Genomic DNA, 27529 nt, shown 5'->3' with positions numbered 1-27529 from the left:
TATTTGATCCTATTGGTATTGTGAGTCCTGTTCTCTTGTATCCTAAAATATTGTTGCAGAACCTATGGAAAACAGGAATTTCTTGGGATACTGAAGTTGACGAGAGTACAAAACAAAATTTTGTGAATTGGTATAAAAGCCTTTTTCTCTTAAAATATCCCTCCTACGTTGGATACATTCCAGCAAGGACAATAGGAAGTTCTGCAGCATTCACACATTCTGTGATGCCAGTAGTAATGCGTATGCTGCTGCAGTTTTCTTGAGAACTGTGACGAATTCTGGAGTTGAAGTTCATCTGTTGGCATCGAAGTCTAGAGTAGCTCCCGTAAAATCTATTACGATCCCTCGTCTGGAATTGATAGCTGCCACGATAGGTGCCAGACTATGCTCTTCTGTTTTAAATGGTTTACAATGGCAAAATGTGGAAACGCATTTTTGGACGGATTCTACAACAGTTTTGACATGGATTTAAAGGGAAGAGATTGTCTGGGCTGTCTTTGTGGAAAACAGAGTCAGGGAGATTAGGAAACTGACGGATCCAAAAACGTGGAAACATATTGCTGGAACAAAAAATCCAGCTGACCTCCCATCAAGAGGTTGCACCGCCAAACAACTTTTAGTAGTTAGATGGTGGGAGGGCCCCGACTGGCTGAAGAAAAATCAGGAAGAATGGCCAAGACAAAGGGAAATACCGGACATGGAAATAGTGAATTCAGAAAAAAGGAAATCAGTCATTTCTGCACTAAATACGCAAAGGGTAGAACATTTTTTGAGAAATATTCATCTTACCATAAAATGTTAAGAATAACTGCTTGGATATGCAGATTTATCAACAACTGCAGAAGACCAGATTCTAAACAATCAGGAGAACTCACGGTCCCGGAAATAGAAACTGTAGAAAAGAAAATATGCAAGATAATACAAATAGAAGCATTTGGCAAAGAACTTAAAGTTAGCAACCTTTGTACCTTTCTTGACTCAGATGGCCTTATTCGGTTAAAGACCAAGATTACTAGAAGAGAGGAAGAAGAAAATTTTCTCTGTCCAATTGTATTGCCCTCAAATCATGACTTAGTTCATAGGTTAATTTTAGATTACCATTTGCGACTATCCCACGCTGGTGTGCAATTCGTACTAGCCAATATTCGACAGAAATTCTGGGTCCTGAGAGGAAGAAAAACAGTACGTAAAGTTCTTATGACGTGTGTTCGCTGTAGAAGATATAGCGCAAAGAATATAGAGACTGTTCCAGCACCTCTTCCTGAAGATCGAGTTAGAGATGCTCTGGTGTTTGAAGTGACCGGAGTCGATGTAGCCGGTCCTCTTTATTTACGAAAAGGAAAAAAGGCATGGATCTTGCTCTTTACTTGCGCGGTCTATCGCGCGATACATCTTGAACTGATAGAAAGTTTATCAACAAATGCGTTCATCTTGGGATTAAGGAGATTTATTGCCAGAAGAGGTCGTCCAAGTATTATTTACAGCGACAATGGCACTAATTTCGTTGGAACTGAAAATCTTTAAGATCGATAGATTGGAAAGAAATAGAATGTAATTCAACTAGTATGAGAATACAGTGGAAGTTTAATCCCCCAACTGCTTCATGGTGGGGCGGTTGGTGGGAGAGGTTGGTACAAACAGTGAAGAAGATGTTGAGAAATGTTCTCGGCAAGTCCTGTGTCTCTTATGAGGAAATGTTGACTATACTTTGTGATATCGAATCAGTAATTAACTCAAGACCCCTTACGTACCTTTCAGAAGATCCAAATGATCTTACGGCACTAACTCCTTCAATGTTTCTACAAGATGTGCACGACGTCGGAGTACCAGACTTAAACTACCTGGATACCATCAATCTGACAAAAAGATACAAGTTCTTGCAGAACTTAAGAGAACATTTTCGCAAAAGATTTCGTGATGAATATTTAGCTATCCTAGTGCAAAAACCATGTAAACGATCTACTCGGACTATCAACAAAAATGACTTGGTGTTTGTCGGCAGCGACAACAAGAAGAGAATAGATTGGCCAATAGGTCGTGTTGTAGAACTATATCCTGGGAAAGACAACGAAGTACGTGTTGTCAAAGTGAAAACTGCAACGCGTGAACTCCTAAGACCTGTGAAACGTATTTATCCTCTCGAACTTGATAGACCTAACTTGTTTAGTGACTTCACCATGAACATAAAAAACTCTGCGGATAAGTGTTACAGTGATATGAACTATCAAACTAGATATGGACGTAAAACTGTAAAACCTCTTACATATTTTTAAATTGCTATACTAATTTTTGTTTCTTTTCAGTATTTTAGAAATTTAATTGTCCTAACAGTTGTCAATTGGAACATGTTATCTGGATATGGTATGAATGTAATGCAGAAAATGTTTAGATGTGTAATCCTTCTTTGTAAGTATTAATTTTAGAGCATTAGTTACTTTTCATATTTGTGAAAGTTGAATTTTTGTTTGATTATTGATAAATTTTGTTTTGATTTTCCCATCTTATCGAGGTAAAATCAAAAGGTGGGAGGATGTCACATTCTTGCCACTAGGTGGCGGGCATCTCTTCCTTTACTTTTTGCTGTAATTAAGTTCCGAGAAGCAGTCGAGATTGGAACCGCTTTGAGGAGCGTAAAGACTCAGAACTAAAAATGTACTGTCTTAAAATAATTATCACCTACCTTGTAAATAGTGTATATTAGCTTTTTATTCCAATAAATAATTAAAAGACAAGATGGCTTGTTAGCAGTAATAGAAACTCTTACTGGAAAACGTGATTATTAGAAGCCTGGCGTCGAGAACACTGAAGATGCAGCAGGTAAGGAATTTTACATTAATTTTATTGTAAATAGAAGAACCTGATGCAACAGTTGTTCTAGGTTTTACCATGTCATGTACATAGCTACCATTTAGACATTTTCATGTAACTAGGTTTTATATAATTTGAAAGAATTACTTGTAATACTTTTGATTTTTCTATAAAGTGAGTACAAAATTATATAAAGTATTGAAATTAGAACGAGAGGATTATAAACACTCAATGATGAAAGCTAACATGAAGGCAACACTGATTAGAATGTAAGCAAAACCAGCCAGAAGCTCACCTATGGCAGCCACCATGATAAGTCGTAACTTCATACCATTATGTTTCATGGCTTCATTTTCACTGCACGGAGCATACGGAGGAGGCTTACATCATTTATTCTAACCTCCTTAAATTCAGCTATCTTTCTAGAAACCACTAAACAATTTTGAAATCTGCAATTTGAAAACTATACTTTAGACACACATACTTAAACAAATGACCATTAGAACGTTTAAAAAGTAGGAAAAATCATACAAATATATCGCTTTTCTTCTTAAATAAAAACTTAAAAAAAATTCAAGTCATAAAACTGAATTTTTACTAATAAACAGAATTAAAGCATTACTCTAAAAGGATTCCAATTGCAAAGATTTTGCATGTTGTTTTATGAACGTAAAATAGAATAATCAGAATATATAAAATCATTAAAATGGCGTATCAAAGTTTGAGCAAATGAAGAAAATAAAGCATATACATAGGCCTTGAAATCTGTATGTTATTACAATAAAATCTAACCGTTGTTATTTCATCACAACGGTTAGATTTTATTTTGCAAACAGACGACAACGTACGCAATAAGTAGAATTAATACAGATTAATAATAGCGACAAAATTTTAAATGATATTTATGGGCATATATTGACAACTATTATTTGCCATCTGATAATCTATCAGTTAATAAAGCTACTATTAATAGCTATTATGGCGGATGGATTCGCCACACTTCCTATTTGGAGAAAGAAGTGATTATAATATAAAAAAATCATGCCTAAATATGTGGAGAAATAAGATTACATGTTGACTGCATGAGGTTTCTATATATCATTAAATGTACTTGAAGAACAGAAAAAATAAATCAACATTCAAAACCAGTTAGTTGTATCTTACATAAACTTGATGAAAAAATGATTCTTGACCTCGATTAGAACAGGAACTTTCTTATGTTGGAGGGAATTACAATTTGTCTGGTACTTGCAACTGATTCATCTTCTGGAATTTCTTTGTAACCTTGTAAAATTTGACTTCGGTATTACTTCTTACTATATATACAATGAAAAATAAAATTCGTCTTATGCAAAAACAAGCAAATATATTTTTGTACTTTTATATACAAAAAAGAATTACGTCTTTGGGTATTAGGCTCAATATACAGGTATCTCCCGTTTTACAAAAGCCTGTTTCGCTTCATTCTGCTTTTACAAAGGACATAATCAGTATCTTGTTGTTGCTTACGCTCACTTGTCTCATGCAGTCAGCCCAAGCCCTTGAAATTCCTGGTGGCAAGGAGCGTTAGCTGTGACGAACCTGCATTTATCCATGGCGGCCCGTAGAGCAATCACAAAACATCCGATGGTTCAGTTTTCTAATGATATTTATTATCGTTATATTTACATATTTACAACTGTCCTATTGTTAGGTGGACTACCTTCACAGAAATCATGTTGCCTAATCAAACGACATTTCGTTTTTACTTACTTGCATTACGCTACTGCCAAGCAGCGCCCTCTACTTCTCTCTTTATAACACTCCCCACCTGTGAACTCAAAGTTCACACAAATCGAATACAAAATAAACCAGTATTTCTAAATCAAACACAACGTTTGAATACTCTATAAACTACATCAAATTACAAATAACAATTAAGAAATATTTAAACACGTTAAATCAACTTATAAAGTAATTACTAAATAAGAAACATTATACTAAATCAAAATTCGCAATAATTATATAAACTGAACTACATTTAGCAACAATCAATAAAGATATTCAGAAGATGACATATGTGGAAACAATAAATCAGATTATTACACTGTAACTCTTTACTAATAATTATGCACTTCAAGGTTGTACAGCAATTGTACTGGTCTCTTTAGATTATTTGTTTGAGTTTTAATGAGACACGAGCGAACCTGACCATCTCTGACAGGATAAGTTTCTATTATCTTACCTAGTGTCCACAAATTCCTAGGTAAACGGTCGTCATGTACAAGGACTACATCATTAACATTAAAGTGACCAGATACTTTAGTAGGTGGACATAAATTCACAGATCTTAAAGAAAGCAAGTAATCCTTCCTCCACCTATTCCAAAAGTGGTTTAACAAGGTTTGTTGATGTTTATACCTTTTGATCAAGGAATGTTTAGACCCAATCAGGTCTTCTCTGCACACTCTTGTAACTGGAAGAGAAAGTAAACGTTTACCAATTAAAAAATGAGCAGGAGTTAGCGGTGAGGGTTCTGAAGGGTCATTGTAGACATACGTTATGGGTCTTGAATTAATTATGGCTTCGATTTCTACGAAGACTGTTTCTAGCTCATTCAAAGAGAGACTAGAACGTCCAACTATTTTCCTTAAACAAGTTTTGATCGTTCTAAAATGCCTTTCCCAGAACCCTCCCCACCATGCTCCTTTTTCCACAATAAACTTCCATGTTATACCGTGGGAAGAAAACAAATTTTGTACAGATGGATGTTGAATACACTTCCAAATTTTTCGCAACTCTACATCAGCACATTTGAATGTCTTGACATTGTCCGAATATATCGTTGAGCACAATCCACGACGAGAAATAAACCTGCGAAACGCAAGCATGAAATTCTCCACGCTCATAGAAGGGACAAGTTCTAGATGTAAAGCTCGAGTTGTAGCACATGTAAACAAAAGCAGATAATGTTTATTCTTGCTGTCCTTTGTAAAAAACGGACCAGCATAATCCAGCCCTGTTACAGAAAATGGAGATGATTGAAGAACACGATCAGGTGGTAAAGGAGCGGTTTCCTGTGTACCGGCACGCACCTTGTATCGTTTACACAAAAAGCACTTACTTAACGTGGACTTGACGAATTGGCGTCCTTTTATGATCCAAAACTTTTCTCTAATATCGGCCAAGGTAGCTTCGACTCCAGCATGAAACAATTTGTTATGAGACTCAAAAATTACTAGTTCACTGTATCTATCTTTATAAGGTAACAGCCATGGGTGTTTTTCTTCGAAAGCAAAGTCTGAGAATTGAAGTCTGCCCTTTAAACGCAGAAGACCATGGGTATCCAATTCTGGGTTCAGTGAATAAATCGACGATGTCTTTTCTAAGCATTTTCCACTTGATAGATGTAGAATCTCTTTCGCAATAATTATATAAACTGTAATAAAGTATTTTCGCTGTGTAACTTTTACCCAACAGAACTCAGCTCGTGAAATTTCAACAGAGCTTAATGGACCTTTGACTTTCACTGAATTTCGTTTTATATTGTTGGCAAACCGCATAACATAAGCCGTAATTCGATACACCTTCAGCAGCCTGCTTAATCGCGTTAACTCTAGTAATGCCGAAGATTCTACGTCTTGAACAGAAACATGAAGAGATGTTTGCACCCTTGCTTGGTTCTGAACGCTCTCCTCGTCGATGTTGGTCTGTTGATTTACTGGCCAAACACTTTCAGGTTGAGACAGCCAGCTAGGTCCCTGTAACCAAAGGGAACTTCTCACAAGATTAAAGGCATTTTCTCCTCGAGATAAAAGGTCAGCAGGGTTTTCACTCCCACTGCAGTGAAACCAGCATTCAGGATCCGTGAGAGACTGAATATCAGAAACTCGGTTTGATACAAAGGGTTTCCAATTTCTTGCACATCCCTTTATCCAGTAGATAGTTATTTGGCTATCACTCCAAAGAAACTTTTGATGACACAGTTCAGGAAACAGCTTTGTCAAATACATAGACAATTTGGCGGCTACTAAAGCAGCCATCAACTCCAAGCGAGGTAAAGTCATAGTCTTGAGTGGAGCTACGCGACCCTTTGCGGTAATGAAACTGGTGCATAATGTTTTCTGAATCAAGGTATCTAAAGTATGGCTACTGCGCCGTACGTCAGCAAATACATGAAGGCTAACATTAGATTTTTCACTACTACCAAAATATTTTCTCGGAAGAGAAAAATCCTCCAACATCTTTAATTCAGCTTGCCAGCGACTCCAGTCCTTATTTATTCCTAATGGAAGGATATCATCCCAGTCCACACCTAATGTCCAAATTTTTTGTAACAGAATTTTCATTTTCATCACAAAGGGTTGAAACACACCAATTGGATCGTAAACTTTGGCCACCCTTTGGAGAATAGTCCTTTTTGTGGCCTCAGCACTGTCATGGGATAAATTTCCTAAAAATTCGCAATTCAACTTTATCTTATCTGCTTCAGAGTTCCAGATCATGCCCAAAAATTTTGACTCTTTAGCTGGTTCTATGTTATAACCTTTTCCAATCCACCAGGAATTAAGTTCCTCGGAATTTGACCTTAATTTTCTCAAATTCATCTCAGCGTCTTTAAAAATCTTAACCGCGTCTGAGGATAATCGACATGCATCTTCAATAGTGTCTGCACCGTAGTATAAATCGTCTACATATAACGAGGAATCTAACATTTCATAACTTTCTGGATTTGTGCTTTTATATTTTTTAATGTGGAATTTTATAGTCATCGCTAAAATTGCTGGACTACAGCAAAGTCCGAATGGAAGACGTTTAAACCTTAAAACTTTATATTTTTCCTCACTATTCCCGAACCAAAGAAATTTTAAATATTCCCTATCCTTTTCTAAGATTCCTATCATTAAAAAGGCCTTAGCTAAATCTCCGCTGAAAGCAATTTCATATTTCCGAAATTTTAAAATTATGTCCAAAACCACGGGGATCAAACTAGGTCCAATGTCTAAAAAATCATTTAAGGACTTTACACCTTTAGTTCTAGAAGAGCTCGCGTCGTAAACAATCCTACACCTTGTGGTTTCCTTAGGTTTTATTATTTCCCTGTGCGGCATAAAATACGATGCCTCCGTTATTTGAACGGAGGGCTCCTTCATTTGCTCTTCAATTACGGAATTATACTGCTGATAAATCTCAGGATTTCTAATAAGTCTATTTTTAAGACTTTCAAATCGTCTCAATGCTACTCCGAAATTATTTTCTAATTGCCCTGCTTTCGATTTCCATAATAAACTGACATAGTATCTATTACCTTCTACCCGTATTTCCTTTTCAAAGCTCTGAATCATTTCTCTCACCTCGTTAGAAACCGCTGAGTCATCGGTAAGGCCCATCAAATCTAAAGTCCACAACGATCTCAATGAATCAGTTACGCAAGAAGAAAGGTTTACTATTGCCGTGTTTTGAGATACTATTTCGCTCTCTTTATCTTGAAGGCCAACAGGGACCCATCCAAACATAGTAGAAATCGCATAAATTTCCTTTCCTAATTGAATCTTTTCCCCCCTTATCTTCCAGTAATAATCCACACCTATTGGAATTCCAACGCTTCCTTTACATAAACAAGCGATTCGCAATCCGCACTCATTCATCATTTTTAGTGTTTCTTTTGACGGCGTGGTCATATGCGCAGCCGTAATGGCGTCAGTGACGAGACAGCTGATTTTTATTTTGTTCTTTTGCTTCGCAATCCGAAACACAGAATTCGACAACCTTATATGTTTTAGGTACTGCGTATTTCATTCCGAAAGAATAAATAGACAATGTTTCTTCTCCAACAAATTTTAAGTTTAATTTCTTAACTACACTAATATGAACAAAACTTCGTGTAGCACCACAATCGAAAATTAAATTAGTTAACTCTGACTTTCCCTCATAATGAGCTAACACTGAACAGGTTTGCAATAAAGCATTTTTATTCTATGATTTATCACAAGGAACAACAGAAAGCGTGTGTTCTTTCGGGGAGTTCTGTGTTTCATCTACTGAATTGTCTCGCGAGCTTTCGCACAATTCTTTTATGTTTTGATTTGAAGCCGTTCGCGCTTTGTTACGATTTGAACTACTCGTACATAGTGATTCATGATGCGACTTAAACCCGCATTTTAAGCAGTTAGTTTTATTTCTGCACGATTTCCAAATGTGATATTTTCGGAAACAAATAAAGCATCTATTTTCAGTACGTAACTTACACAATTTTTCTTTAATGCTTTTATCACAAGAAAATGAATTATGGGACTTTTCGCAGAAGATGCATGCACGATTATCAACAGCATTGAAACTGGCAGCCGTAGGTACATTTCTGTGATTTTTTTTATAATCAGACTTAGCATGTTCGAAACGTGGAGGCAAGGTATTTCTTTTATCTCGCGTCAATAAACTCGACGCTTCACGACATTCAATTTCCCGCTTTATGAAGTCCAACAAGTCTGAAACATTAATTTCTTCATTTGGGTTTTTCCCTCGATTAAATTCCAGAACGAACTCTTCTGGAATAGCTTTTAACAACACAGGTATTAATAACTGACCAAATGAACCTTTCGTAACTCCTTGCGCTTCCAAATTCCGAACTGCAATTTCGATTTCATCATATAACCTACGTAAAGCTTTAATATTATTTGAATTCCTTACTGGTTCTAAATTTAACAGTTTGTTCATGAATTGACTAATTATTATTTCTTTCTTCCCGAATCTATCCTTCAAAGTTTTTATACTCTCATCGTAATTTTTTGCATTTAATTCTAATGAAGATACTACATTACTCGCAGCACCTGTAAGTAATGTTTTCAAGTATGCGAATTTTTCTATCTTACTAAGACTTTCGTTTTTGTCTATAGTGCTTTCGTAACTGTTCCAAAACTCCGTAAATTTTTCAGGATCACCTGAATATTTCTCTAAAACTAGTTTTGGAAGTTTTAACGTAGTTTGTACATTTTGCAGTCTAACCAAGTTTTGTTCAGGATCTTTAATACTTATTTTATCCTCTTCCAACATTCGATTAATTCGTTTAATAGCACGAGAACATTTTTCCTGATATTCCTCAGAACTAACTACATCCGCTTCTAGAGAATCTATCTCAATTACGGAATGAATTGCCTCGTCTAATTCTTTCAAATTACTTTTCTTTTCTATTAATAATTCATGCACTTCGCATAATTCATCTGTATCTTTCTTTACTAAGCTATCCTCCACTTTCTTTAGTAGTTTAGATACTACCGTTCTCAATGCGGTTCTCTTTCGTTTTAATCTATCTAGTTCTGCCATTATTTCGCGTTAATACACAAATGTACCCAAGACTGCAAATTATCAAAATTCAAATCAAACAAGTTCAAAATTTAATAATAATCATGCTCTTACCTAGGGCATGGTCTGGACACATACTTCCTCGTAAAGTTCACTTTAACAAATCCAAACATTGCCGTACGATGCACCATTGTGACGAACCTGCATTTATCCATGGCGGCCCGTAGAGCAATCACAAAACATCCGATGGTTCAGTTTTCTAATGCTATTTATTATCGTTATATTTACATATTTACAACTGTCCTATTGTTAGGTGGACTACCTTCACAGAAATCATGTTGCCTAATCGAACGACATTTCGTTTTTACTTACTTGCATTACGCTACTGCCAAGCAGCGCCCTCTACTTCTCTCTTTACAACATTAGCTTACGCCTGTCGTTGGCAGCAGGCTGCAGCACCTAATAGGTGACAGCACGGTTGGCTCAATTCTGCCCCCAATTTTGAAGGACGGGAGGGATGGTCCGAGGGTCTCTTACTCCTTTCTCCTTCCACTCTAAACCACACGAGAGGACGGCTGGCAGCATATTTAGAATGCCGCCATGCCGCACCGACACTATACATTTAGAAACATCCATGCTTTCTCCAGGATTCACACACGGGCCCTTCAGCACTGCAGTTAGCGAAGCTAACCACTATACTGGTTGGGCGGCATCAGTATCTTTTTCAATTAAAGAAAGAATTCTAAAAACTGAAAACTAAAAAGGATTTTTGGTTGGGGGTGGAAAAAAAAAAGTTTCTTTTGCTCTTTTTTTTTTATTTGATTCAAGACGAAAGAGGAAGAATGTAGTTCAAGTATTTATTACAAAAAAAAAAAAAAAATTATTTTTTACGAAATATCTTGAAAGAAATTCCGTTATTATATTTAGTGTTTTCAATTTGCAGATTTCGGGTTCCAAATAAAATGGAAAAGTACCGCTGATTGAGGAAAATATTTGCTGCACGTAAGCGATCCAAATAAATGCACAGCTACCTTTTGAATAATTAAGTCGTTTCTTTATTATAAGAAACTACACAAGTCATTAATTTATGATTGGCATTAATTTATGTTTGAACAAAGTAATAAAAATCGTTATCTACCATTCGGCCCTGCTGTATTTAACAATTTATTTTATATGTAAGATTTTGTATTTTTTATATCTTTAACTTCTGAGAAAATAATTCTAAATCTTAGCTTAGTAGCTTAAAGATGTTTCGAAATCTAAAATATGCATACATATTCACATTTTAATACTTTTTAATCTTGCATCTTAATTTTTTTAAAGTTTTTTTCCCGCACATTTCGAAATTTTGATGGCAAATTTCTCGAGATAATAGAGTGTAATCTGAAGCTTCCTTGCTTCAGTTTTTCAAAACCGTTTTTATTACTTATTTTTATGATGCAATTGTTGTTAGAAAATTCAACGTTAATCATGAGAGAGCATTACAGATGTAAAGCCGTTTTTGCAGCACTTTCTAATTGCCCCCATGAAACTGTGCACAGTGGAAAAAATATGTTTATCTTGGCAGACAATCATTGTATCTTACTTTACGCTTTTCAGGTTAATAAGAGCATTCGTGAAATCTTGACTGTTGACGAAGATGCAGGTACATACAGAAATTATAGACAAAAAAGCAACGATAAGATACAAGGGATTATCTTTAGCCTGTATTCTCTGCACCAGAAGTCCCATACTTCCCACTACAGAATCTTCAACGCACTATCATCATTTCCATTATTATCTTTAAGTCTCAAAATTTCTCTACGTTGGTTGAGTTTTATCAGATGGAATTGCACTTCACCCACGTTATCTATATTTACTCTACTTGCATATTTATCACATAGTTTTGTAATGTAATTTTGGATTTTAGAAGTTGTATAGTAAGATTTAAGAGGGTTTGTTAAGACATGGAAGCGCTTAAAATAGCTTTTTAAATCAATGACAATTTATGAACAAAGCACAAGATAAACAAGTTATCAAATAAGATAAAAAACTTGTTTATCTTTACGAACAAAGACAAACAAGTTTAAATATGATGTCCACATTCTTTGTTTATTATGCATTTCAATTAAATTGAATTCTAAGTTGTAAATTTTCTGCAAATCATTTTCTTTAATATTATGACTTTAGGTTAAAATAACACGCCAAGTAATGAATATTGGTGAAATCAAACAACAAGAATCAGCGTAATATTTGTACATTTTGCAGGATTGGTTTGCCATTTGCACTTAGGCAGCTGAGGAAGATGGCTCTATAGCTAAACCATTTAAACTAGTCCTGCAAAATTTACAAATATTACATCGATTCTTGTTGCTTGACTTCAATAATTATTATTACTTTAATTTCATTTTTAACGTCATTGCGATTTAGGCAAATTATAGAGTTTACCAATTCTGAAATTTTATAGTACTTTTACCAATTCTGAAGTAGCGTAGAAATTTGGATTTCGAAGTTTTCATTTTTGTCATCAACGTCTTCAAAATGGTAGTTATGGTTTCAGAATGAAGTGATCGTTTTCACTATTGTACAAGAAAATCTGAAATTTTATAGTATAATGAAACCTCCCTAGGATGATCAGTATAACGAAACCTTCCTAAGACGATCAGTGTAATGAAACCTCCCTAAGACGATCAGTATAACGAAACCTGCCTAAGACGACCATCTGAAATTTCAAACGATTTGGTTTGATTGTGGATTAGGACACGTTAGATACCATAATTCAGGTAATGTTCAGTATATCGTAATACAATTATGTTCTCTGAAGATCTGGCCATTGTCAATGATATGCATCTTTAGGATGTGATTGCCACTGTCTCGCTTGAGGCGCTGTTTAATATATCTTATGGTAATAAAGACACTAAAAGTAAGACATTTTATTGGCTTAAGACGCAAGTACCAGATAAATTTGTACACTTACGGAGCAAGTTTTGGGACTTCACCCTTAATCAGGAATACTAGGAAGATACCACGATATTTTCAATGGTGCAGACAACTTGTCAACTACGTATTGGAATATTTTTACCATTTTTGACAGTTACATTCTGGCATTACGGAAAAAATCACTTTTTCTTTTAAGGAATATCTACTCGTTCTGTAAGTCTGTCACGGGCGTGGTACACAAATCGCTCGAACTTTGACAGAAAAACAGAACAGCGAAGTATAGTGGCTTTTATTTCGGGGTTGATTCTGAGCTTTAGAAAGCTGTGTCGAGGTCGTTTGGGAAAACTAGGACTCTGGGTCAGACGCGCACAGGCGGAACGTTTCGTAAGCTCATTTGTGTGACGTAGATGAGAAACGAAAACTTTCTTATGCAAGATCGGAGAAACAAACGTTCATTTACTTGCTCCTCACAACGAGAGGGGGGGAGGTAAGAAAAATAGGAAATGATGACCAACATTCAGATTGGATGGAATGCTGTTTGACCCTTGTATGTATTTTAAATTTTTAAATTTGATCGCCTGGATCAGGGTTATCAAATACTTTTAATCGTGGTCAAAAAGGTTTTTAGAGCAACATGCTTGGCGGGGCTGTTGACGATCTATTACGACGCTTCTATTGTTTGCAGGACCCGACGGTGGCGGGTTACATCCCTTCCGGTAGAAATTTAAAAAAATTACAATTTTAAAATAACGCTGAAGCTGAAAGCCTTCCGATTTTATATTACGCCCAGATCGTTTTTTTAACGTTTTGTGTGTTACCTTTATTTCTTAAATATCATGGTCTTCGCACTTAAACCATAAAGTTCAATTTAACAGCAATATCACAAAATAATTTTTGAATGAGCATATCTTTATAACTACCGATACATAGTCTCGTGAGCTGGAGATAAAATTTATTTTGTTTTTCGTACAGTGCTCGCTTTTAAATCGTTGAGTTTATTAATCAAAATATTCGTTAAAGTTTTACAAAATATGAATCGTAAAATATGAACATAAAGTTCATATTTACAAAAATATTAAATTCATATTTTAAATTAAATTCATATTTACAAATATTTATATATTACACATATTTATATATTACACATATTTACATATTTCAAAAATTAAATTCATATTTACAAAATATGAATACAAAATATGAACGTAAAGTTTTACAAAATATGATAATTAAAAAATTCCAAATTTGGGCTTCCAGATGCCCATATTCAGGTGGAAATGTACGTTATTCAAAATGTCATGGCTCTATGTACCGTTGTTTTATGACAATGGGAGAAACATACCTACATTTATGAAGATTTTTCATGATTAATTTCTTTAAATATAATACAGGGCTGTAAATTAAATATATTTGGTGGCAACAATTTGAAAAGTGAACCGACATTTCAACGCAAAATGCAAAAACGAAATTAATAGTCCCTTTATGCAAATTGCCCCCTTTTTCTATTTCAAAACATACAGACTCCCCGTGCACCACAGATATACAACACGAGGCTTACAGAAGTAAGTTAACTAAAACATTAAAAGTTGCATGCATAAATAAAACGAAAAACGGGCAGAGAACAGTAGTGTAGACTTCACGAAAACAGATACGTTAACTGGCCAAGTCACTCCAAACATTTTCAAATCGTTCTGCAAGCATAATCTAGGGCTATCAAATATAGGACATGAAAAAATCAAATGCTTCACATCCTGAGGTACTCGTTTTGAACATTCACGTAAACTGTTTGATCGTTCTGTTGCTATTGGTCATCAAATGATTGATATATAAGCTGTTTTAGTATGTCAATCATTTGTCAAAACAAATATTTACGGCTGAAATTTTCTTCTTCTAAGCTCACTTTTCTGATGTCTTTTTATCTCAAAAATATTTATATGGCATTATTTAATTTTTAAACCAAAGCTGCTAGAAAAGATAGAAACATATCCTTCCAAGGATGCAAATGCTTTCGAGTATATCTAGTGTTCTCAACGAAATCTGAAAGTTAGTATTGTTATGCGTATGCATATACACTATAAAAATACGTGAACAATCCTGCTGCTGATTTCGGTAGTTTTAGTACAAAGTAGCGTAGGAAATCTATAAAAACGTCGTTCGTTGCAGAGAATTTCATTTTCAGAAAAGGCCAGATTAAGCAATTAGAAACATTCGGCACCGTGTTGGCTTTTGTCCATCCTTGGCATAAATGCTCAACAGAAGCACACGAAGATGATTACTTCTACGAACAACTAAAAAGTATACGTATTACATGCTCAATTCTTTTAAAGCAATATTCAATAACATTCTATAAAGTAATTATTAACATTTTATTTTCTGCTGGTATATAAGCGTAACCAGTTTGGGTTTTGCACCAATCTTTTCCAATACGATTCAGGAAAAAAATCCACTTTATATTTGACATGATTCTTTTTTAAATTTAGATATTTTGTAAATGCCTTATCAGAAATCGACATTTAAATGTAATTCTAAAAAAGAAAAGTAAATTTAAAGAAAATTTCATTCAATTACTACTAAATCTCGTTACCTTCAAGGGAACGATATTTTGGTTGCTTCTAGGATTCAGATAATGATGATGATAGTGATCTAGAGTTCAGATAATGACAATGGTCTCTTAAGTAATCATGTTTGTTCTGTATTAAAAATTCTGGAACTTCATACTTGGAGAGTTTTGCTTAAGCGGTTGTTATAAATGGCATCATGACAAAATCAGCAGGAGCGTTAAGTTCTCAGATGAACATGACGTTTAGCATAATTTAATTTGCTCTAAAGATGTCAATGCAATTCCCCTTCCCTCATATAAACAAAATGTTCTTCTTTTACTGAAAAAGGAAGCTATATTCCTTTACAATGTCCGGTGAGTTTGATTGCTTTGAAGATACTGGAGCTGTTATCATCCAAATTTCATTTCTCTTTCTTTTTCCAGCTTTCATTCTTGCTTCATGTAATTTCACATTTGCTTCATTTTTATTGCTCACATTTTCATTTAAGTTTACAAATTTATTTCACAGTTTTAATTCTATTTACAGTTTTGTTTCATTTCAGTTTCAGTATGATTTCATTTTTGTTTTGGATTTGTTTCATTTCAGTTTTGAATCATTTTACTTTATCTTTTGTTATCCCAAAAAGGCTATTAGTCTCGAAATGTGATTTGGCGTGGGCTCACTGTAAATTTCAAATGGCTCACTGTAACCATTTGAAAAAACATAAGATATTATTCTTTAATGTTTAATATGTCTGTTGTTAATTAACAATCTAAACAATTCAAAAGCAATAGATGCATATCTTAAAAATATTATTATTATTTAATTTTTAAGCTGGTTGATTTAAATGAAACTTCATTTAATCCACGATATAACTAATTAAAGATATTAAATATTTTTATAGAATTAGATTATTAATTTTTTCACTTTTTAAATATATAAAAGATGTTAGTCTAAATATTAGTCTATCGCATGTTACTCTAAAGCAAGGATGTCAAACTCGCGCCACAACAAATTTTTTTGCGGCCCGGCTAATATATCGGCAAATAATAATATATAATAATAAAATAACATATCGACGAAGAAAAAAATGAAATGTTTACTGCTAAGTAATTAACGATAATATTTCAGCATTTTGATTTATCTCTTGTGGAAAGAATAAATTTTTGTTAACTTTTTAACGTTAACCGTGTTTATTCCAGCCCTTTGTATTCAATATGTCTATATCAAAACCAAGTGGTAGTAAATTTAAACGAAAAATCGCTGACGAACATAGAATATTCCAAGTAAAATGGGAATTAGAATATTTTTGCTGTGAAATAAAAGATAAAATAATCTGCTTGATATGTAATAATACTTTTAATGTACCAAAGTTATATTATATTAAACTTCATTACGAACAACACAAATCGAAATATAACAATTACGAAGGATTAATGAGAGAAGAAAAGTTGAAAGAGCTTGTTAGTTAGGAGTGAAAAAGCAACAGTCCATGTTTAGTAAAGTATTGCAAGAAAGTGAAGCGGCGGTACGTGCAAGCTACGTCTTGTCCGAGATGATAGCTAAACATTCGAAGCCTTTTACTGACGGTGATTTCATCAAGGAATGCCTAATGAAAGCTGGAGAAATTGTTTGTCCTGGAAATGTGAAGGCTTTTCAATCAATTTCATTGTCTCGAAATACAGTTGCGGAAAGAGTTACTGATTTAGCCGCGAATTTAAGTGATCAGATCAAAGCAAAATCATCTAGTTTCGAAAGTTTCTCCTTTGCCTGTGACGAGAGCACGGACATTAGTGGCAAAGCTGAATTAGCAGTGTTTCTTCGTTCTTGTGACAAGAATTTTAACATTTTTGAGGAATTACTCGAACTAATATCGATGCCTGGTACTACCACAGGAGAAGATATATTTACTTGTGTTTTTGGACTTCTGCAGAAATACAATCTACCTTTGGCAAAATTAAATTCTGTAGCTACAGATGGCGATCCATCAATGACCGGGAAAAACAAGGGCTTCGTAGCATTACTAAGAAAAAAAACTTAGTGAAATTCACGGTTCAAACATTCATCATATGCATTGTATTATACATCAAGAAGTTCTATGCACGAAAGTAATAAATATGGAGAATGTTTTGTCACATATAAAAAAAGTTATAAATTTTATAAGATCTCGAGGTTTAAATCAGCGTCAATTCACTGCTTTCTTAAGTGAGTTACATAGTGAATATTCGGGTTTGTCCTACTATACCGAGGTACGTTGGTTATCTTGCTCCAAGATTCTCAAACAATTCTGGGATTTGAAAGAAGAAATATGTCAGTTTTTAAAAACGAAAAATCAAGACGTAAGTTTGTTTTACGATCCAATATGGATACAAGATTTATCTTTCTTGGTTGATATAACCAAACACTTAACCGATTTAAATTTATCGTTACAAGGAAAAGATCATATCATTAGGAACATGTTTGACATAATTAAAGCATTCAAATGTCAACTAATTCTTTGGGAAAAACAACTTAAAAATGAAGATTTGACGCACTTCCCGACGTGCAGCATGAATAAATCAAGATTAGATGGTACTTGTTCGTATCAAAAATACGCAGAAAAAATTGCAAATTTAACAACTGAATTTGAAACGAGGTTTAATGATTTTAGTTCCCTCGAAGACAATTTTTTTTTTTTTTTGTTTTCTTCCATTTTCTCTATAAGTACTGACTCAGTACCCAGTCATATGCAAATGGAGGTGATCGAGATTCAATGCAACTCAAATTTGAAAGCAAAATTCATTGAAGTGGGCGTGCCTGAATTTTACAAATATTTACCAGCCAGATTTGAAAATACTCGAAAATTCGCATATGAAATTATTTCCATGTTTGGTAGCACTTATCGGTGCGAGCAGTTATTTTCAGTCATGAAAGGTAATAAGTCTCCTATTAGAAACCGTATTAATGATGCTCACCTGGGTCAGCGTTGAAAGTTATCACTGCAAACAAAATTTCTCCCGAAATAGGAAAGATAATAGCAGAGAAGAGATGTCAAGTATCAGGACGTAAACATTACACTTTTCTTGTTCTTTTCTATATAAATATATATATATGTGTTTATTATTGTATTATTCGAAATAAATCTACGTTTCTATGAATATTTATTATTATTATTATTATTATTATTATTATTATTATTATTTTTTTTATTTTTTTTTTTTGCGGCCCGCCTAAAGTTAAACCTTGTAAGTTTGGCCCAAGTGTACCTATGAGTTTGACATCCCTGCTCTAAAGCATATTCATCGAATACCCTACGAAATATTTTGCTAGTCCACCTGGACCCTCCCTATCATTACTACCTACTGATAAACTATATCTATTTCTAACGGTTTGTGGATTTGGAGTAATTGATGATAACGCCTGAAGAAGAATCAAAGCACAATTTATTGGCCAGTATTCCACAGGACAGTTCCAAAGAGCCACAGGACAGTTTAGCGTCGTCGAAAACTGCAATAAACACGCTGAAACAATCAGCAACACAGCCTTGAACCTATAACGGTGAAGACAACTTCAAAGCGTAACTCCTGACTCGGTCGATCGCTCTCAAGCTAATCTCTAAACTCAAGACACTACTGCGCTACTGAATTCAAGAGACTGCTAGTACGCGTATAGGCAACCTTTTAACCTACCTTCGAGAACATTCTCGAGAAAACCACTAACAATGTTTTCTAGGTCCACCAGCGGCCGAGTGGTAAAGTCGCTGAACACTGGTAGTTCGGTCTGAGGTTCGAATCCCGCGAACGGGCTGGCTGCATGGGCGTTTTCGTGGTTTTTCTCATGTGTAACGTGTATACGAGCCAGTTTCCCTTAGAACGTCCTTCACGAAGGCATCCCTCTGCTTAGGCAGATAGCCCTCGAAGCTTTGTCATAATCACACACACACAATGTTTTCTAGAATGCTCTGCCTCCGTATATGGCATGTAGCCTATTTTGTCGCTAACTAGGCGATTTTGCGCCAAATCTGGCAACCTTGCCTTTCCCTGGTACTTTCTGGTAACCCTAACCCCGCTTTGCAGGGAAGCCATCTTGCAGCTGGGCATTTCGCAACAATATTAAACTTTAAAAGAGCTATTTTTGACGATTGTTCAAATTTGAAGATTTTCAGAATTTTCCCCCCAGTTATGTTTCTCTTCACCTCAGTTCCTTTCCCGGCAGTTCAGTTTTTCATTTTATTTTAACTCTGTCTTCAGTTTTGTTTACTTTATTTAAAATTTGTTTTATTAGAGTTTCCAGTTCTGTTTCATTTCTATTCTAATTCTACAACATTTGAATTTACAACATGTTTCAGCCCAGTTTCACTCTGCGAAGAGTTGTACGGTAAGACCGAAGATGTGTGAGGAGGAAAATCTGTCAATCTTTAGTAGCCAATTTCGAAGTGACTCTCATACTATAAGACTTTCACATTAGCCAAAGCATACCAAATTTCAACTTTCGACTTGTGCTAAGGAAAGAGTGGGAAAAGTGACATCTAAAACCTTCGCCCCTTTTCGCCTCTTTTTTTTATATAGTAGAACCCGTACCTTTCAAAGTTTAATGCACCGATAACTTAATACTTCATAGTCACTGTTACCACCTTTAGGGCTTTCCCCGTGTTCGTTCTCTTTTCACTTCTGCAAGTTAAACATCATCGCATACAATAACTGCCCCGCGATAACTCAACTGAAAAAAGCTTTCCTTTTCCTCAAAAATTTATACTTAATTTGGTAAATTTCAAGCAAAATATATAAAATATGCAAAATTTTATGATTATATATGTATATATATATATGATGTACCAGCTTTAGTCAGGAATAAATAGATTGTTGAAGAATCATAAATGTAGTCGTAGCTTAAATTATCAGACGATAAGTTTAAAAAACAGGATCCATTTATTATTGGTCAGGAGAAATAGCAGTTACAAAATCAGATATCCGGAGTAAATAAAAAAGATTACTAATAACTTTTTGTATGAAGTTTACTGCATCGTGACATTTAAGAAAAAGCCCCCGATATTCTTTTTGCGAGTCCTTTTGTAGCCTCTGGAAAGGCGGAGCTTCCAAGAAATGACGTCAGCCTCGTCAGCCATTCCAGTTCGCTTTAAAATTTTCCAGAACATTCTAAAACTGTACGTGTACAACAGGCGGGAAAAACAACTTGATTACGGGGCTGTGCATTTAATTCCACGTACTTTCAAATAAGAGAACGTCGCCATTAAAAATGAAAAGAACATACAATTAGAATTTTAAGTGTATTCTTGACTATTGACTATGGAGTTTTATTATTAAAATATATATATATATATATATATATTTAACAGACAATTTGTTTGTCAGTATACATAAAAGTAAAAATATTATACTAATTGCTTCATTTATGAAATTGAAGAAAGTTATAAGGTATTCCTCCCACCTCCTTAGCCTGTTTTCGTGGTGTAGTGGTCAGCACACTCGACTCGTATTGACAGGTTAGTGGTTCGAATACCGGGGAGGTATTTATTTTTCACTTACTTATTTTTCACATCTCCTGCTTCCTAATGTCTCTATATTGACACCCGAACTAAAAGGTGATGGATGATGATTCTTCACCACTAGGGTTTGACGATTAAGTCCCCTAATCGCCAGACGCCCTTTAGAATGGAAAGTATATAAGGTATTTCCCCTCTTTCTTAGCACGCCTTCGCGGTGTAATGCTCAATACGCTCGGCGCGTATTCGAGAGGCCTGAAGTTCGGGTGCCGGCCAGGGCATTGTTCATTTTTCAATCTCTTCTGCTTTGAAATAACCTTATGTCTCTACAAAGTTATCATATAAATGTTAAGTTAAAAAAAAGGATGAAAAATACGTATAACTACCACTATTTTTTAAAGCCGCAGATGTAACTATAATTTCTTATCATCGTTGTGAATAATTATAGTTTATTCTTCAACATGCCCTTTTGGTGTACTTTAATCTATGATTTTAGAAGATAACACGCAACCTTGAAATGAAAACCGTATTCGTGAGACAACGTTTTGTCTTAAGGTTGTTATAGAATGGTAAAACCTATCGTAAAATCGTTAAAATTATAGGACAAAATAACACGAGTAGTCAGAAAATAATTGGAAGGTGTATGATAAAGGGATTGGTCAAAAATAAACGTGAAACAAGAAGAAATTTTAGTTACCAATAAATAAGTAATAAAAAAAAGGAGAGAAAGAGAAAAATTCTGTCACAAAAATCAATTTGCCACTAAACTAAGCGCTGTAAAAATCTCTGAAAATAAAGGTAGGCGTATTTAGGTCCTTGCCATACAAAACATCATCAAAAAAAAAAAAAAAAAAAAAAAAAAAAAAAAAACGGGTGGTTATAACTGTAGCGTACCAAGAAAGAAACAGTTCATAAGTCTGGAATATCAGAGAAAACGTTTAGAATTTTCTGCATCACATCAGTTGAAGACAAACAATTTTTGAAGAATTGTCATGTTCAGCTATAAAAGCAAATTTAATACGTTTGGTAACGATGGTTGTCACACTGTTTGCAAGAACACAAATACTGTTCTTAAGCCTAAAAAGGCCCACCAGCGGCCGAGCGGTAAAGTCGCTGAACACTGGTAGTTCGGTCCGAGGTTCGAGTCCCGCGAACGGGCTGGCTGCATGGGCGTTTTCGTGGTTTTCCCCATGTGTAACGTGTATACGAGCCAGTTTCCCTTAGACTTTTAACGTGTATACGAGCCAGTTTCCCTTAGTCCTCCACGAAGGCATCCCTCCTCTTAGGCAGATAACCCTCGAGGCTTTGCCATAATCACACACACACACACACACACACTTAAGCCTAAAAAAAATTATGCCCAGCTGTATAAATCATGAGGAGCCAGATCTGTTATGGTCGAGGTTGTTATGGCTTTAAACGAAGTTGGGATGGTATTTTCTCCCTCATTCCAGCGTGCCTTCGTGGTGTAACAGTAGCACTCTCGGCGCGTAATCTAGAGGTCCAGTCCGGACGCACAATTTGCCCTTCTCTCGAGTCAAAAAGACGTAATGACTCTACAGTGGCGCCCGAACTAAAAAGGGTAGTGGAGAATATTCGTCACCATCAGGATTTTTCGGGTCCCCTAATCCCCAGTCGCCCTCTAAAAGGGGTATTTTCCCCCTCCTTCCATCATACCTTTGTAGTGTAACTGTAGCACACTGGGCGCGTATTCGAGAGGTTCAGGCTCGAATCTCGTTAAAGGCACTAAACATTTTCTGCAAGCTGCAACTGTATACTACTTCTGTTCATCCATTAAAAACACTGAAAATTTGTTGTCCGTGCTCGGAACGTCTGTACATCTGTACAGCAACATAAGATATTAAACAAAAATAATATGATACTAAAAGAAGAATAGAATAAAACACTTTTAGATAAAACTAAAAATTTGCTTGATCTAAGCCAAGACGTTTCGAAGCAATAATAAAATCTGATGGGTATACAATAAAACATTGACATTTCAATACTTGTTAAAAATAACAAAATACTTTTTAGTGTGTTCTGAATTTTTGAAGTAAAAATGTGTTACTGTTTAGTTTAAATTCTACATGTAGTTTTATTTTCAGGGACTTTTATTTCGGTTTTCTGTATCACTATCCAAAATGAAATTATACATTAAGTGCACGAATCAAAAATATTTTTATGCTTATTAGTAATTAGTTATTTGCTATAAAAATTACATTTATCAAGAAAAAACTTAAGGTGGATTGTTAATTTTTGGAGTCATAGTATATATGTGATGATTTATATGATGCAGGTTTTTTAAATGCAAAAAGATGGTACAGTATTCATTGTCGGCAGAACACTTCTTTATTTTCTTGATATAAGATTGCTTTTATTGTAGTTAAACATCTATGCATCACTGATAAACTGACACCAACAGCAACCATTTTTTAATTAGTTCATTGATACTTCTTTACAGTTTTCGCATTTGAAGAAAAGAATTTGTAAAAGCCTACAGTAAACTTGGAAAACGAAAAGGAATGTGACATGTCTAAGATGAAAACCTGGTTTAGAATGATTTAGATTTGGTTCAGCTTTATTCTGATAGGTTAAATTTTAGTTTCAATTTCAAAATTTGGAATTAATTTTGGCTGAAACGTTATGTAAATGCCCGTTTCATTAGCGTTATATTAGTATCTACGCCAGTCCATTAATTTTTAAATGATGCAGTGTAAAATCATTTATAAGCAGGTACTGTTGTCAGTATAGTAAAGTTAAATAACGGGAAAAAAAAAGAAAGAAAAAGGAAAAAAGAAAGAAAAGAAAAGAAAAAAAAGAAAAGAAAAAAAAAAAAAAAAAGAAAAGAGAAAAATTTAAATTTGAATTTTGATTTGCGTATTTTTTTACCTTGCGCATTTTACTTCCATTTATATGGTATATATATTTATCATATTAGCCCAAAGGAGCCATTTGCCTAGAAATGCTATTGCGATTTGGCATATTGCGCAGTCCAGTATAAAACGGCGTTTCACTTTTCAAGTTGTTGCCACAAAATATTAGAGCCTTCCATTATAATTAAAGAAATTAAATAATGAAAAATCTGCATGAATATATGTAAGTTTCTCGCATTGTGAAAAAACAATGGCACCTAGAGATAGAATAACGTAATCCTCCATTTGAATATAGGCATCTCGAAGCCTAAATTTGGAACTTGGCATTTGTTTTATCATCTATTTCATATTTTGTAAAACTTTAACGATTCTTTATTAATAAACTCAACGATATCAAAGCGAACAATGGCAACACTACACGAAAAAAAATATTTTTATCTCCAGCGCGCGAGACCTATTATCGGAAATTCTAAGATATGCTCTTTTTAAATATTTTGTGATTTTGCAGTTTTATGGTTTAAGTGCGAAGAACATAATATTTAATAAATAAAGGTAACACAAAAAGCGTTGAAAGACGCCCCTTTGAGCGTAATATAAAATGTGAAAGCTTTCAGATTTTTTACTTTTTTTATGTACTTTACTTTTATTTTTTAAGGTTTAAAAGATTTTTGGTAAAATTTGACAATTTTTCTTGAAGATCTATGGAACAACCTTTATTTACAAATTAGGTATACCAGTGGCCGCCTGCTTTTACCTTAAGTGCATAATTTAGGTATACCCGCTAACCGCTAAACACTGTTAGTTTTACGCTAAACCAAATTCCGGGGAACTGAGCTGGCACGGGGTATTATCCTAATTTTCCCATATATAACGGGAATACCAATCAGAAAGCCCTCTACGAAGACATACCTTCCTTTATGTAAACAAATCTGGCGTGCTTTGCAATAACAAAATAATTGAGTCCAATCTATATAAATTAATGATTAATAAATAATAAATTAATTATCACATTTTATTGATAAATTAATGATCTACATTTTATGGTATTTCTTACGAAAGGTTTTTACAGTTTTTCGTAAGGCGAAGAAAATGCATACTTATAAAAATACTTTCTAAAAATATTCTATCAAATCGATTGCTTAGAAATCGGAATGATTTCTCCCTTTATTAGCGTACATTTTACATACCAGTTTTAATCACGCTTAGAGAACCTATTGTAATAATGACATGTATATTTCAGCCTTTCCAATTTTCTGGGTTGCTACGTAACGTTACGTCACAAAGGCATACTTATCTACGTCTGCAAACAGCCAGTTACAGAGTGTTGCCATTCGACGTATAGTAAGACATTTAATTTATTTTCAAAATTATAGTTGCATACGTTTAAGAAACCGAGAGATTTAAGTCTAGACAAGCTTTGATAATTTATACCTCTGTTTCATTTTTAATGTCATATCTAGTTGATATAATTCATGATTTATTTAAATGATATAATTTATTATGCATTAAACCTCCATAAGATGACCCTCCATGGTCCTACATATTATTTTGGTATTTTGTGGAAGGGGTCTTCCGAGAGAGGTAATTTTCAATGCTATGCATATTTAGATTCTAAAACTTACTGGCCAGTTTCAAAGAGAGTCGCGAATTCGCGTACAAGTTGGTTTTACTGTATACCTAAATGAGAGATTTACTTATATGCCTAAATGATTTTTATGAACACCTGTATCATTACTACAGTTAATAAAATATTTTTGTCTTGTCACACATAACGTATTTTGGTAAAGAATAATTCTTTGCTAACTGTCAATCGACGAATTTCTTTTTGCTGCAATTAGCTACGTAGATCGTCTGTTTACTATTTTCTCATTTCTTTTTCTTTTTTTCAATGATTATATGTAATTTTTCGCAAAGAGAAATAAATTGGTTTTTAAAAAGTGACAGAACTAATTCAATTTTTTTCAGCAAATCTGAGAATGTAGCTTGATCAAGAAATTTAAGGTAAGTAGAAAAAAAAAAAGAAAGAAAAGAAAAGAAATAAAATTTGAAAACTTTCAAATGATAGTTCTACTATCTAAAACTTGTGATGTTAAATAAATATAGCTATTCTCTGATGAAAGGGAATTATAAAAGGTTATAATGTAATAATCCTAATTTTTCTAAACATTTTATTTCTTGCTTCCAGAATCCAGTTTTTTTACATTTTGAAAATAAATATAATGATAATTATCCACGGACTTGGATGATTATTATTTTATATATTTGAGCACCATCACAAGTGTTTTATTATTATTTGAAACAATATGCAAATAAAACGAATATTTAAAAATTTAAACTGAAACCGACTTAAATGAGCTATTTAGTTTTCTGAAAAAGAGTTGAACTGCAAAAGTAATTTATATTAGAACCGGATAATTTTGGCAAAGATTATTTTGAAACAGCTTGTAGTTACATCAATGTTTCTTTCCGCATTTATTTTTTGAACTTGAAGTGTATTATCGTTTCAACAAAGTCAAAAAATAAATATTTAAACATGCTTTCAGTCTATGCATTACTACAAAATTTCATTATAACGCTTATATTTCATTTTGGATACGCAGAGAAAAAAGAAACTTAGATATTTGTAATCCACCTATTAGGATATCAGAAAACGGTCATTTTTATGATACTTATGGTATAAAATAAGCCTCGGGTGTTATTAAGATGTCCAGTCTTTTTAAATGAACTTTGTTGTGCTGATAAGCAATGCCTTATCGCAATATAAAAACAAAAAAATCTGCTTTGTACACCACATGATTTACTTGTCCAGAATTATAGCCTCGAATTTCATTAGAAATAGATTTCTCATTCAATTAATTAAGTTCTCACTTCGCGGCAAGGCAAAAATACATAAAAACTCAAAATATATTCATTAAAAATTAAAAGATATAGAAAAACATAAAATAGCAAATACAGTTAAAACAATTAAAAAAACAATTTTTATAATTAAAATTACGGTTTTTACGCAAAAACAAGCAATTCGGGCAGCAGGCGAGAAGGCAGATTTTTCGGTGCACAAAACTAAAATTTTCGTTTTAGTCTCACTCGACAAAAAGACGCTGAAGGTGCAGAAAACCTTAATTCACTATTCTGCTAAGTTTCAAATGTAAACAAATATGGCTGATATTTAAAAAAATATTAGGCTTAGTTGAACTTAAACAAATTTTAAATTGTTAATAATTTTACCACTATTACATGCAGATTAACTAAAGGCATAAAAACCTTAACAGGCAGCCTTAAACCTTAACAGGAAGATAAAAATATATATTTATATACTTTTGGTGCGGCCGATTGCAACCAAAATGGGAGTTGCACAACTACATATTATAGGAGTCTTATTATTAACTCCGATTCGGGCAACATTACCTGGCAGTTTCTAGAGCGCCTTAACATGATAAAGAGGCCTTCCTCAGTTGACTTTGCCGGTGGGGCGCCAACCCACCGAACAGCCCGCAGGGACTTCTCATGTTCATCGCCACAATCCACCACACTGACGGCTGCGCGGGGAACCGCCCCCCCCGGCACAGCGCTTAATATCTACATGAGAGCGTCCCCACAGCGAAGGCAATGGACAGGACAGTACCAGTACG

This window comes from Stegodyphus dumicola, chromosome 5 (genome assembly GCF_044657685.1).
Source record: "Stegodyphus dumicola isolate Sdum_Otavi_A_Nest chromosome 5, ASM4465768v1".
NCBI lineage: Eukaryota > Metazoa > Arthropoda > Arachnida > Araneae > Eresidae > Stegodyphus > Stegodyphus dumicola.
This window is presented reverse-complemented; position numbering follows the sequence as displayed.